At 49.4% G+C, this 10,997-nt stretch overlaps 1 long non-coding RNA gene across 1 annotated transcript; it reads left to right on the forward strand.

Moving 5' to 3' along the window:
- Window positions 1–1,559: 1,559 nt before the first annotated feature.
- On the forward strand, window positions 1,560–7,462 carry LOC148128592 (uncharacterized). Its single transcript, XR_015746256.1, has 3 exons — window positions 1,560–1,929; window positions 5,496–5,622; window positions 6,482–7,462. It is a non-coding gene; the product is annotated as an uncharacterized LOC148128592 (long non-coding RNA).
- The last annotated feature ends 3,535 nt before the right edge of the window (window positions 7,463–10,997 follow it).

Consider the following 10,997-nt stretch of genomic DNA (forward strand, 5'->3'; position numbering starts at 1 on the left):
TGGGACATCTGCCCAATCTGCGTCATAGCTACCACGTGGTAGGGAACGCTAGGAGAGCGACTGGGACAAGCGGGCGACCGGTTCAAAGGTGTGGCCAATGAGGGGTGACCACCGGTTCACCTGAGCCGGTGAGAACCGGTTGAATACCACCTCTGCGTGAGCTGCAGTTCGAGTGGCCCCTTGTCCTCAGGGGCCCAGTCTCAGCTCAGGCGCTCTTTCTTTGTATCGGTCCCCTGAAACGGCTCTGGGAACTCCGTTGCAGCTCTCGGAGGTTAATTCCCTTTGGACTCTTGGCAGGATTATTCGATATAAATATCTCGTTGCTCTAAAGGCTGCTCAAATAAACATTCTTGGGAAGAGCAGCCCCATCTTGTTGGATTTCCAGATCTTTGAGACCTTGTTTGAGTTCACCAAGTGCACTAATTCATCCCCCATCATTAAAAGTCCTTCCCTGCAAAAGCCACGGGGCTGAGTACCAATGAGTAGTTGTGTGTTCATTTTCCCCACAACAACAACCCTGTGAGTTGAGTTGGGCTGAGAGACTGGCCCCAAATCCCCCAGCCTGCTTCATGACCAAGGAGGGACTTGAACTCAAATCCTCTTGTTTTCTACTTTGGGGGCTTAACCATTAGACCAAACTGGGTCCCTTACATACTTATCAAGTTTGGCACAATCCTTCATCCAGTGCATCATTAATGTTCTTGTATGAGATACTATAATTTATCAAATCCTAAAACCCAGATAGTTTTCTATTGCTTTTTAGTCATACAGATGTTTCTAGGAGGAAATCATAAATATTTTTCTGGAAAGTTGGTAATGTTTAAATAACATAAAAGTATATTTTCCTGAGAATTGTTATAAATCTTGTATAATAGCGATTTATCAACCCTATTATATTAACGACAACATAGAAAAATTGATGACTTAACGACAAAATGTTGTATCTTCCCACTTTCATCACAAAGATAAAAAAAACTAAAGATTATTTGAGTACCATATTTAAATCAGTTTTTATCCACTTAATTATCATACCATCCACCCTCACTTAACTGGGTTTCTGATCACATCACAAAATTGTTTGTTACTCTTTCCTGAAATCAAGTTATATCAGCATAATATATTTAGGAAATGAAATAATATGTGAGGATGACTTGCATAGAGCACATAAGTTATATCCCCCTTTCCCACGACCCATTTAGAAAGGGCAGTGATAGGAGAAAATGACTTTTGGGGGTGGAGGGGAGATTCTGCCTGGCGAAGAACCAGATAAGAGGAGGACACCTACAGCTGCATAAAAAAGGGTCGGTGGGCGATTTGTACTTTCTGACTCCCCAAATCCCGTCTATGCAGCATTACAGCGAAGTGGGCCTAGCTCAGGTTTCCTGACTGGGCCTCCTGGGAGAGGATCACCCTGACAATTTTCTTCTTGACAAATCCGTGTTTCTGATAACCAACCTGTTGCTTTCAGGGAGTTCATAAATCTCCTTTTTTCTGTTGTTCAACTATATTTTGTCAAAATCTATATTGTCAAAATATGATTGACAAATTTTTGTGAACTTTTTCCCTTCACTTGTAAGATAGTGGTAACACCCATTTTCCTAATGAAGCATGTCTGTAAATTAGACAACTACAGAAGAAAGATTAAATATTGAAAAAGCATCTGGGATAAGAAACAAAGTTTTCTGCTTTTAAAATTGCTGCACGTTCCCATTCTAGTTCCATCCTTTCCTGGAGAAGAATGAGTTTGTCAATATTTCGGAGATTGAATTGTACATGGACCCAAATGGAGAGGTAGCAGCAGATCTGCTCATTTGGGGCTTCTTCGTTCTTCCCAGGGATGATCGCAGGAGAGAGACTGTGGCGTATTTTGTAAGACAGAGACTTTATATCGACAAAGATGTTCTTTCACGGCTAAAGGTGCTCAACAAGGTAGGAGAAAGTTTGGTGTCTTCTCTCCATTTTCCAAAGCCTGAGGTCCCATTTCAAGAGGGCTGATGCTATTCCCCAAAGGTGGTTGATCTTCACCGAGAATTGAATCTGGGCAGTAGAAACCGGATTTTTTCCTTAGGCTGCTTGGGAGGCATCAGTATTGTTCCATTTTGTGGACCACGTAAAATTAAGGGTCTCCATCAAACGGGTGAGAATCCCACAAGGGCTGGGGAATGTGTCGCTAGTAGCTTCTGGTTGTTTGCTCCTTGTGCCCAGAAGAGCAATGAAGGCGGCAATTCTGCTGACCGGGGCCTGAATCCAGGCTTGGACTGTATCGGATGGGATTGAATCGTGAGTGGACGGAGGTCCTTTTGGCCCCATTGGGGAAAGAAGCTTCTTCTCGTGCTGCTTGGGGAAAAGTGTCCCCTGAAGGGGCAGCTCCATAATCTGGGAGGCTCTTAAGGAGGCCAGACCTGGCCAGAGCTCTCCATGCCTCCCTTTCACCCTCCCTGGGATGGAGCAATGGGCCTTCTGCTCCTAGGAAGCAGCTCCAAGGCTTTCAGTTCACCTGAAATTATCAAGATTGTTCTGATATCACACCTTAAAATTATGGATGTAAGAAGAGGGGAGAAATGCGAGTTAATGGGGTCATGGGAAGGAACCGGCTGGTTATCACTTAATGCTGAAATCTTTTCTCAGTTCCATCCAGGGTGGGATTCAAATTTTGTAACAACTGGTTCTGTGGGTGTGGCTTAATTTGTGGACATGGCTTGGTGGCCATGTGACTGGCAAACCAAATACAAGTGGTCCTCGCTTAATGGCCAGTTGCTTAGCAAGTGTTCCAATTTATGACTGATCTCCCCAGAGCTCCTTGATCTGTTTTTGGAGTTTTGACAATGATGCAAACACACACACACACACAAACACACACAACCTTCTAACCCTGCTATTCTTTGATTCTGTAAGGATCTCCTGCTGGAGCAGGGTGTTGGACTAGATGACCTCCGAGATCCCTTGCAGCCCAGCCCTAGATTTTTGTGTTGCTTCAAAGAGTCTTCTGAAGCCAGGGTTTGTGTCCTTCCTCTCCTCTCCTTTTTTCTCTCTCTCTCTCCCTCCCTCCTTCCCTCTATTTCACTCCTTCCCTCTGTTTTTCTCTCTCCCCCGTATCTCTCTCTCTCACTTTCTCTAACTACCCCCTCCACTCTGTGTTTGTGTGTGTGTGTGTGTGTGTGTGTGTGTGTGTGTGTGTGTAAAAGAGAGGCATGGATAAGTCTGACCAGGTCGGTTCTCTTTTTAAGATCCTCCCCAACTATGAACCGGCCCTTTCAGGGGACACTTTTCCCCAAGCAGGACGAAGCTTCTCTCCCAATGGGACCAAAAGGACCTCCACCCAATCATGATTCAAATTCATCTGAATTCAGGCCCTTGTCAACAGAATTCCCTTTTTCTTTGCTAGTTTGGGCACAAGGAGCAAACAAACCTGAAGCTCTTAGTGACACATTCCCCAGCCATTGTGGGATTCTCACCAGTTTGAAGGAGATACTAAACCATAGATGGTTCACAAAATGGAGCAGTGCGAGAAGGTAAGGGTGACAGTGGGGGATAGCGAAGTGGCTGGGTCCCTATCTTCCCCTCTCTCCCCCACTCTGTGTGTGTGTGTGTATCTGTGAATGTGTGTGTGTGTGTGTCTCCCTGAAAGACGCGGCATGGCCAAGCCAGCAAGCTCTCCTTGGCGCTCTTCGCTACTTCTTTCATTTCTTCTTTTTCGAATCCAGACTGGCTGAACAATGATTGCCAGACTGCGGTGGAAGCGTCCATTCGGGTGACCCTCCTCCTCCTCCTCCTCCTCTCGCACCCGGCAACTGTGGATGGATCAGGAGGGTGCAGTTGTGTGGGGAGATGCTCGCTCCTCAAGTGAGTAGCCACCCGCCCCATACCAGGTTTTGCTGTGCTTTGGCATTTGCTTGAGGAGCATCTCCCCGTGCGCATGCACCCTCCCAGCCCTGCCACAATGGCCGGTTATGAGAGGAGGAAGAGGAGGAGGAGGAGGTAGGTCACCCAAAGGGATGCTTCCACCGCGATCTGGCAATTGTTCAGCCAGTCTGGATTCCAAAAAAAGTATGTGTCCAAATAATCTGGTGAAGACGGCCGAGGAGTCACTCAGGTAGACCTCCCCCATCCGCAGTCTTCCTCCTGCACAAAAAGGCCATTCTCTGAGCTAAGAAGGCAAGGAGCTGCGGCTCTACTCACCCAATTCCTAGGACTACCCCAAATGGTCTCAATTTGGTGCAGAGAGGGCTGCCCCCTGGCAGTTCCCCTTTCCCTCAGTGCTCTGACTTCCCGTGGCTCGCCTCCAGCCTGAACACCAGGTTGGACCACCAGAAGGCCACTTCCCTGCTTCTCAAAGGCGCTCCTGTGCTGGCCACTGCAGGACTCTCCATCTCTTTCCCCAAATTCTCCCTCAACTTCGAAATGACGACAGCTGTTGCCGACATGGGTACGACCGGGCTACGGTCACCTTTACCCCCACCCCACTTGCCTTTTGCCGCTGCCACCTGGACCCCTAACCCCCAGCAGAGAAGGCCCAGCACCTGTGGTGAATCCCAGCTAAATTTCACTGTACCGGAGGACATGTGGAGAGGCTCATGTTCTCCTGCTGCTGGGAAAGCAAGAGAGTCTTTCCCGGCACAGCAAAAAGTTTGCAACTTCCCCTCCAATAGGGAAATGGGTGGCTCTGGGCAGCAGAGAAGTAGCCAGCTTGAATCCTGCTTCTCTCTGCCGCCGGAGCTGTGCCGGGAAAGACTCTCTTGCTCTCCCAGCAGTAGGAGAACACGAGCCTCTCCACATGTCTTCCAGTACAGCGAAATGTAGCTCGGGTCCCCACCAGTCTGCATCTCGCCCCCCGCCTGGATTCACCGCAGATACTGGGCCTTACCTACTGGGGGTGAGGGTGGCGGGTGGTGGCAGCAAAAGGCAAGTTGGGTGGGGGGTAAAGGTGACCGGCAGTGGCAGGTAAGTGACTGGGCCCAAGAGCTTGCAGAGCCTCACTCACCCAGGGAGATCAGGCAGGGCCACAGCGGAAGGCATGCAGCAATGGCTGGACTGGCAAGTGGGCAAAAGCAGGCTGCGGCGATGCCGCGCATGCACAATAAGGACTGACTGGGAGCGGAGGGAGTGGCAGGCAGAGAGGGGCGGGGCCAGTTAGTGGTGCGATTTGCCAGTTCTCGAACTGCGCAGAATCATAACAACTGGTTCTATAGAACTGGACAGAACCAGTACAATCCCACCACTGGTTCCATCTCTCCAGACTTTTCTATTTAATAAAGTCCTGTTTTTTTTTTTGGGCAATGTGAGATGCCAAAAGCAAAAGAGAGGAACTAAAGGAAAAATCTTCCAGAAGTTATATCTCCAACCATTTGTAATTAGTGAGAGGTTTTGTATTTACTTAAATGAAGACCAGAGGCTAATATATAATATCTTGTCTAATATCCATTTTTACCTCCATTTTCCATGGACGGAGAGTCCTAACATATTTCCTTTGGCAATCCTATTTTTTTTCTGCTCAGTCCTTTCCTCAATCTGAATGTGTGCAAAGTTGTCGTCCTGGATTTGTCAAGAGGGCTCGAGAAGGAGAGCCAGTTTGCTGTTACGACTGCGTTCCTTGTCCGGACGGGACCTTCTCCATTCAGAAAGGTGGGTGACACCAGAGGAAAAATGGGAGGCCTGGTGGAACTGGATCCCTCCATAGCATTGTCATGAAAGTGTGAATTAAAACACACTTTTAAGCTTAATTGGTTTCTGGTTTATTTCCAAAATGCCTCATTTCTTATCTAAACAGAAGAGCAAAAAGACTGTGAAGGAAGGGCTGGATAGAGAGAGGTGGCTGTGGCAGATTGGACAAGCTTTACTACTGCCAGAGAAAATATTTCTTCTTTTTAGCTTGGATGTGTCCTTCCTTCCACATTTACATCTCTAGGAACACCTGAGTTCCTTGAAACACGAGGAATGTTTTTAGGTCCACCTCCTGAAAGGAGGATTGCAATGCAGTCTACATGGGTTCCCTTTGAGGAACACTGAAAAGGTGTTGATGATGTACGAGATACACAATATGGTGGCATGGATAGTTATACCTGTATGTGTCTGCACCCATATCACCACTGCTCTAATGGCCATTCCAAATTATTTGCAACAGTCACTTGATCTGCCAGCCACCTCTTAGGCAAGTATGACAAGAATTGCCATCTTGCACATAAGTTTCTCTAGAAAGATTAATTGATTCATTATTTTCCTTTAGTAATGGAGGTTCCTATCAATATTCTGAACATTACAAAGGAAATCTTTCAAGTCCAAAGCTTCCCTCAATTTCACAGCCTATCAAAAATATACTGTAGCTATTTTTTTTTTTAAAAGTGATAAACTTATTTTTGTCTCTGGAGATATTAAGAAATCCATCCCGGAAAATGCTCCTGATAATCACTTGTTCCCAAAGAATGTACAATATATCTTGAAATGCAAAAGAAAAAGAAATATGGGGTTGGTTTTTTTTTCTCAGATACAGAAAAATGCACCAAATGTCCGGATGATAAATTCCCAAATAAAAAAGAGTCCAATGTATCCCCAAAGTTATAACCTTCCTGTCTTATGAAGAACTTCTGGGCATCATCCTGGTTTCTTTTGCCCTATTCTTGTTCCTAACCACAGGCCTTGTTTTAATCGTCTTCATTAAATACCGAGAAACTCCCCTTGTCAAAGCCAACAACCGGGACCTCTCCTACATCCTCCTGGTCTCCCTCCTGCTTTGCTTCTTGTCTTCTTCTCTCTTCATTGGTCAACCAAGGAAAGCCACCTGCCTTCTCCGACAAACGGTCTTCAGCATCATCTTCTCAGTTGCTGTTTCTTCTCTCTTGGCCAAAACCATCATGGTGGTACTGGCTTTCCTGGCCACAAAACCAGGAAACCGAGCAAAGAGATGGTTGGGGAAGAGTTTGGCCAACTCCATCATCCTGTCTTCTTCTGGTGTCCAAGTTATCATCTGCTCCATCTGGCTGGGAGTTTCTCCCCCCTTCCCTGACTCTGACCTCCTCTCCCAGCCTGGAGAGATCATCCTGCAATGCAACCAAGGGGCCGTTGTCATGTTCTACGTCACCCTCAGCTACATGGGCTTCCTGGCTGCCGTCTGCTTCACGGTGGCTTTCCTCGCCAGAAATCTGCCCGGGGCCTTCAATGAAGCCAAGCTGATCACCTTCAGCATGCTGGTCTTCTGCAGTGTCTGGGTGACTTTTGTGCCCACCTACCTGAGCATCAAAGGGAAACACATGGTGGCTGTGCAGGTCTTCTCCATCCTGGCCTCCAGTGCTGGTCTGCTGGGCTGCATCTTCATTCCCAAGTGCTACATTATCCTTCTGAGGCCAGAGCTGAACACAAAGGAGCATCTCACAGCCAGAACAAATGTAAAAACATGAGATATAACATCATTATGATAGTGGAAGAATTGTTCATGTTTCTTTTATTTGATTTCCATTTTGATAGTATGCAGGAATCAAAGAAAATGATATCTATATGTTAGGAGCCCGATTTGAGTCAGGGGGCTCCCGAGGAGGGTCTCTCCATTCCAGGTGGACCCAGCTGCGCTCCGAGGACCCCCCCTCCCCTCGGTGGGGAGGGGGAGGGCTCCCCCCTTCCAACTGGGACCAGTCAGGGACACAGACCAGCCTTCCCCCTCCCGCCACCGCCCCCCCGTGATCCGCATCCCAAAGCCCCTCCCTCCGCTCCCCCCCCCTCGGGCTCCCTTGGGAGGGGCAAGTCCCAGAGCCCAGCAGAATGCGTCTCTCGCACCCGCTACCTGAAGAGACCCTCCCCCTTAGACCCAATTCCCTGGCCTCCCCGAAGAGGGAAGGAGGGAGGAAGGAAGGAAGGAGGGGAGGAAAGGAAGGGGGGTGTCGGTCGAGGGAGGTTGGGAGGGGGGAGAGAGGGAGGAAGGAAAGTAAAAGGGGAGGGGAGAAAGAAAGGAGGAGGGAGGGAGGGAGGAAAAGGGGAGGGAAGGAAGGAAGGAAGAAAAAGGGGAGGGGAGAAAGAAAGGAGAAGGGAGGGAGGGAGGGAAGGAAGGAGGGATGAGAGAGAGAAGGAAGGAAAAAGAGGAGAGAAGGAAGGAAGGAAGAAAAGGGGAGGGGAGAAAGAAAGGAGGAGGGAGGGAGGGAGGAAAAGGGGAGGGAAGGAAGGAGGGTGAGAGAGAGAAGGAAGGAAAAAGAGGAGGAAGGAAGGAAGGAAGGAAGAAAAAGGGGAGGGGAGAAAGAAAGGAGGAGGGAGGGACAGAGGGAAGAAAAGGGGAGGGAAGGAAGGAGGATGAGAGAGAGAAGGAAGGAAGGAAAAAGGGGAGGGAAGGAAGGAAGGAAGAAAAAGGGGAGGGGAGAAAGAAAGGAGAAGGGAGGGAGGGAGGAAAAGGGGAGGGAAGGAAGGAGGGATGAGAGAGAGAAGGAAGGAAAAAAGGGGAGAGAAGGAAGGAAGGAAGAAAAAGGGGAGGGAGAAAGAAAGGAGGAGAGAGGGACAGAGGGAAGAAAAGGGGAGGGAAGGAAGGAGGATGAGAGAGAGAGAAGGAAGGAAGGAAAAAGGGAGGGAAGGAAGGAAGGAAGGAAAAGGGGAGGGAGAAACAAAGGAGAAGGGAGGGAGGGAGGAAAAGGGGAGGGAAGGAAGGAGGGTGAGAGAGAGAGAAGGAAGGAAGGAAAAAGGGGAGGGAAGGAAGGAAGGAAGAAAAGGGAGGGAGAAAGAAAGGAGGAGGGAGGAGGGAGGAAAGGGGAGGGAAGGAAGGAGGGGTGAGAGAGATGGAAGGAAGGAAAAGGGGAGGGAAGGAAGGAAGGAAGAAAAAGAGGAGGGGAGAAAGGAAGGAGAAGGGAGGGAGGAAAAGGGGAGGGAAGGAAGGAGGGATGAGGAGAGAAGGAAGGAAAAAGAGGAGAAGGAAGGAAGGAAGGAAGAAAAAGGGGAGGGGAGAAAGAAATGAGGAGGGAGGGACAGAGGGAAGAAAAGGGGAGGGAAGGAAGGAGGGTGAGAGAGAGAGAAGGAAGGAAGGAAAAAGGGGAGGGAAGGAAGGAAGGAAGGAAAAGGGGAGGGGAGAAAGAAAGGAGAAGGGAGGGGAGGGAGGAAAAGGGGAGGGAAGGAAGGAGGGGGAGAGAGAGAGAAGGAAGGAAGGAAAAGGGAGGGAAGGAAGGAAGGAAGGAAAAGGGGAGGGGAGAAAGAAAGGAGAAGGGAGGGAGGAGGAAAAGGGGAGGGAAGGAAGGAGGGTGAGAGAGAGAAGGAAGGAAGGAAAAAGGGGAGGGAAGGAAGGAAGGAAGAAAAGGGGAGGGGAGAAAGAAAGGAGAAGGGAGGGAGGGAGGAAAAGGGGAGGGAAGGAAGGAGGTGAGAGAGAGAGAAGGAAGGAAGGAAAAGGGGGAAGGAAGGAAGGAAGAAAAAGGGGAGGGGAGAAAGAAAGGAGAAGGGAGGGAGGTAAAGGGGAGGGAAGGAAGGAGGGATGAGAAGAAGGAAGGAAAAAGAGGAGAGAAGGAAGGAAGGAAGGAGAAGGGGAGGGGAGAAAGAAATGAGAAGGGAGGGAGGGAGGTAAAGGGGAGGGAAGGAAGGAGGGGAGAGAGAGAGAAGGAAGGAAGGAAAAGAGGAGAGAAGGAAGGAAGGAAGGAAAAGGGGAGGGGAGAAAGAAAGGAGGAGGGAGGGAGGGAGGGAAAGGAGAGGGAAAGAAGGAGGGTGAGAGAGGGAAGGAAAAGCGAGAGAAGGAAGGAAAAAGGGGAGAGGAAGGAAGGAAGGAAGAAAAGGGGAGGGGAGAAAGAAAGGAGGAGGGAGGGACAGAGGGAAGAAAAGGGGAGGGAAGGAAGGAGGGTGAGAGAGAGAGAAGGAAGGAAGGAAAAGGGAAGGGGAGAAAGAAAGGAGAAGGGAGGGAGGGAGGAAAAGGGGAGGGAAGGAAGGAGGGTGAGAGAGAGAGAAGGAAGGAAGGAAAAAGGGGGAGGAAGGAAGGAAGGAAAAAGGGGAGGGGAGAAAGAAAGGAGAGGGAGGAAGGGAGGGAGGAAAAGGGGAGGGAGAAAGAAAGGAGAAGGAGAGGGAGGGAGGAAAAGACGAGGGAAGGAAGGAGGGTGAGAGAGAGAGAAGGAAGGAAGGGAAAAGGGAGGGAGGAGAAAGAAAGGAGAAGGGAGGGAGGAAAAAGGAGGGAAGGAAGGAGGGTGAGAGAGAGAGAAGGTAGGAAGGAAAAAGGGGAGGGGAGAAAGAAAGGAGAAGGGAGGGAGGAAAAAGGGAGGGAAGGAAGGAGGGTGAGAGAGAGAGAAGATAGGAAGGAAAAAGGGAGGGGAGAAAGAAAGGAGAAGGGAGGGAGGAAAAAGGGAGGGAAGGAAGGAGGGTGAGAGAGAGAGAAGGTAGGAAGGAAAAAGGGAGGGGAGAAAGAAAGGAGAAGGGAGGGAGGAAAAGAGGAGGGAAGGAAGGAGGGTGAGAGAGAGAGAGAAGGAAGGAAAAAGGGGGAGAAAGAAAGGAGAAGGGAGAAAGAAAGGAGAAGGAGGAGGAGGAAGGAGGGGAGGAGAAAGAGAGAAGGAGGAAGGAGGGAGGGAAGGGAGGGGAGAAAGAAAGGAGAAGGGAGGGAGGAAAGGGAAGGAAGGAAGGAGGGGAGAGAGAGAGAAGAAAGGAAGGAAAAGGGGAGGGAGAAAGAAAGGAGAAGGGAGGGAGGAAAAGAGGAGGGAAGGAAGGAGGGTGAGAGAGAGAGAAGGAAGGAAGGAAAAAGGGAGGGAGAAAGAAAGGAGAAGGGAGGGAGGAGGAAAGGGAGGGAAGGAAGGAGGGTGAGAGAGAGAGAAGGAGGAAGGAAAAAGGGAGGGGAGAAAGAAAGGAGGGAGGAGGAAAAGAGGAGGGAAGGAAGGAGGGTGAGAGAGAGAGAAGGAAGGAAGGAAAAGGGAGGGGAGAAAGAAAGGAGAAGGGAGGGAGGAAAAAGGAGGGAAGGAAGGAGGGTGAGAGAGAGAGAAGGTAGGAAGGAAAAGGGGAGGGGAGAAAGAAAGGAGAAGGGAGGGAGGAAAAAGGAGGGAAGGAAGGAGGGTGAGAGAAGGAGGAGA

This window comes from Notechis scutatus, unplaced genomic scaffold (genome assembly GCF_049901735.1).
Source record: "Notechis scutatus isolate UNSWTSFEM ecotype Mainland unplaced genomic scaffold, rNotScu1.2 NSCUSCF135, whole genome shotgun sequence".
NCBI classification, from domain to species: Eukaryota; Metazoa; Chordata; class Lepidosauria; order Squamata; family Elapidae; genus Notechis; species Notechis scutatus.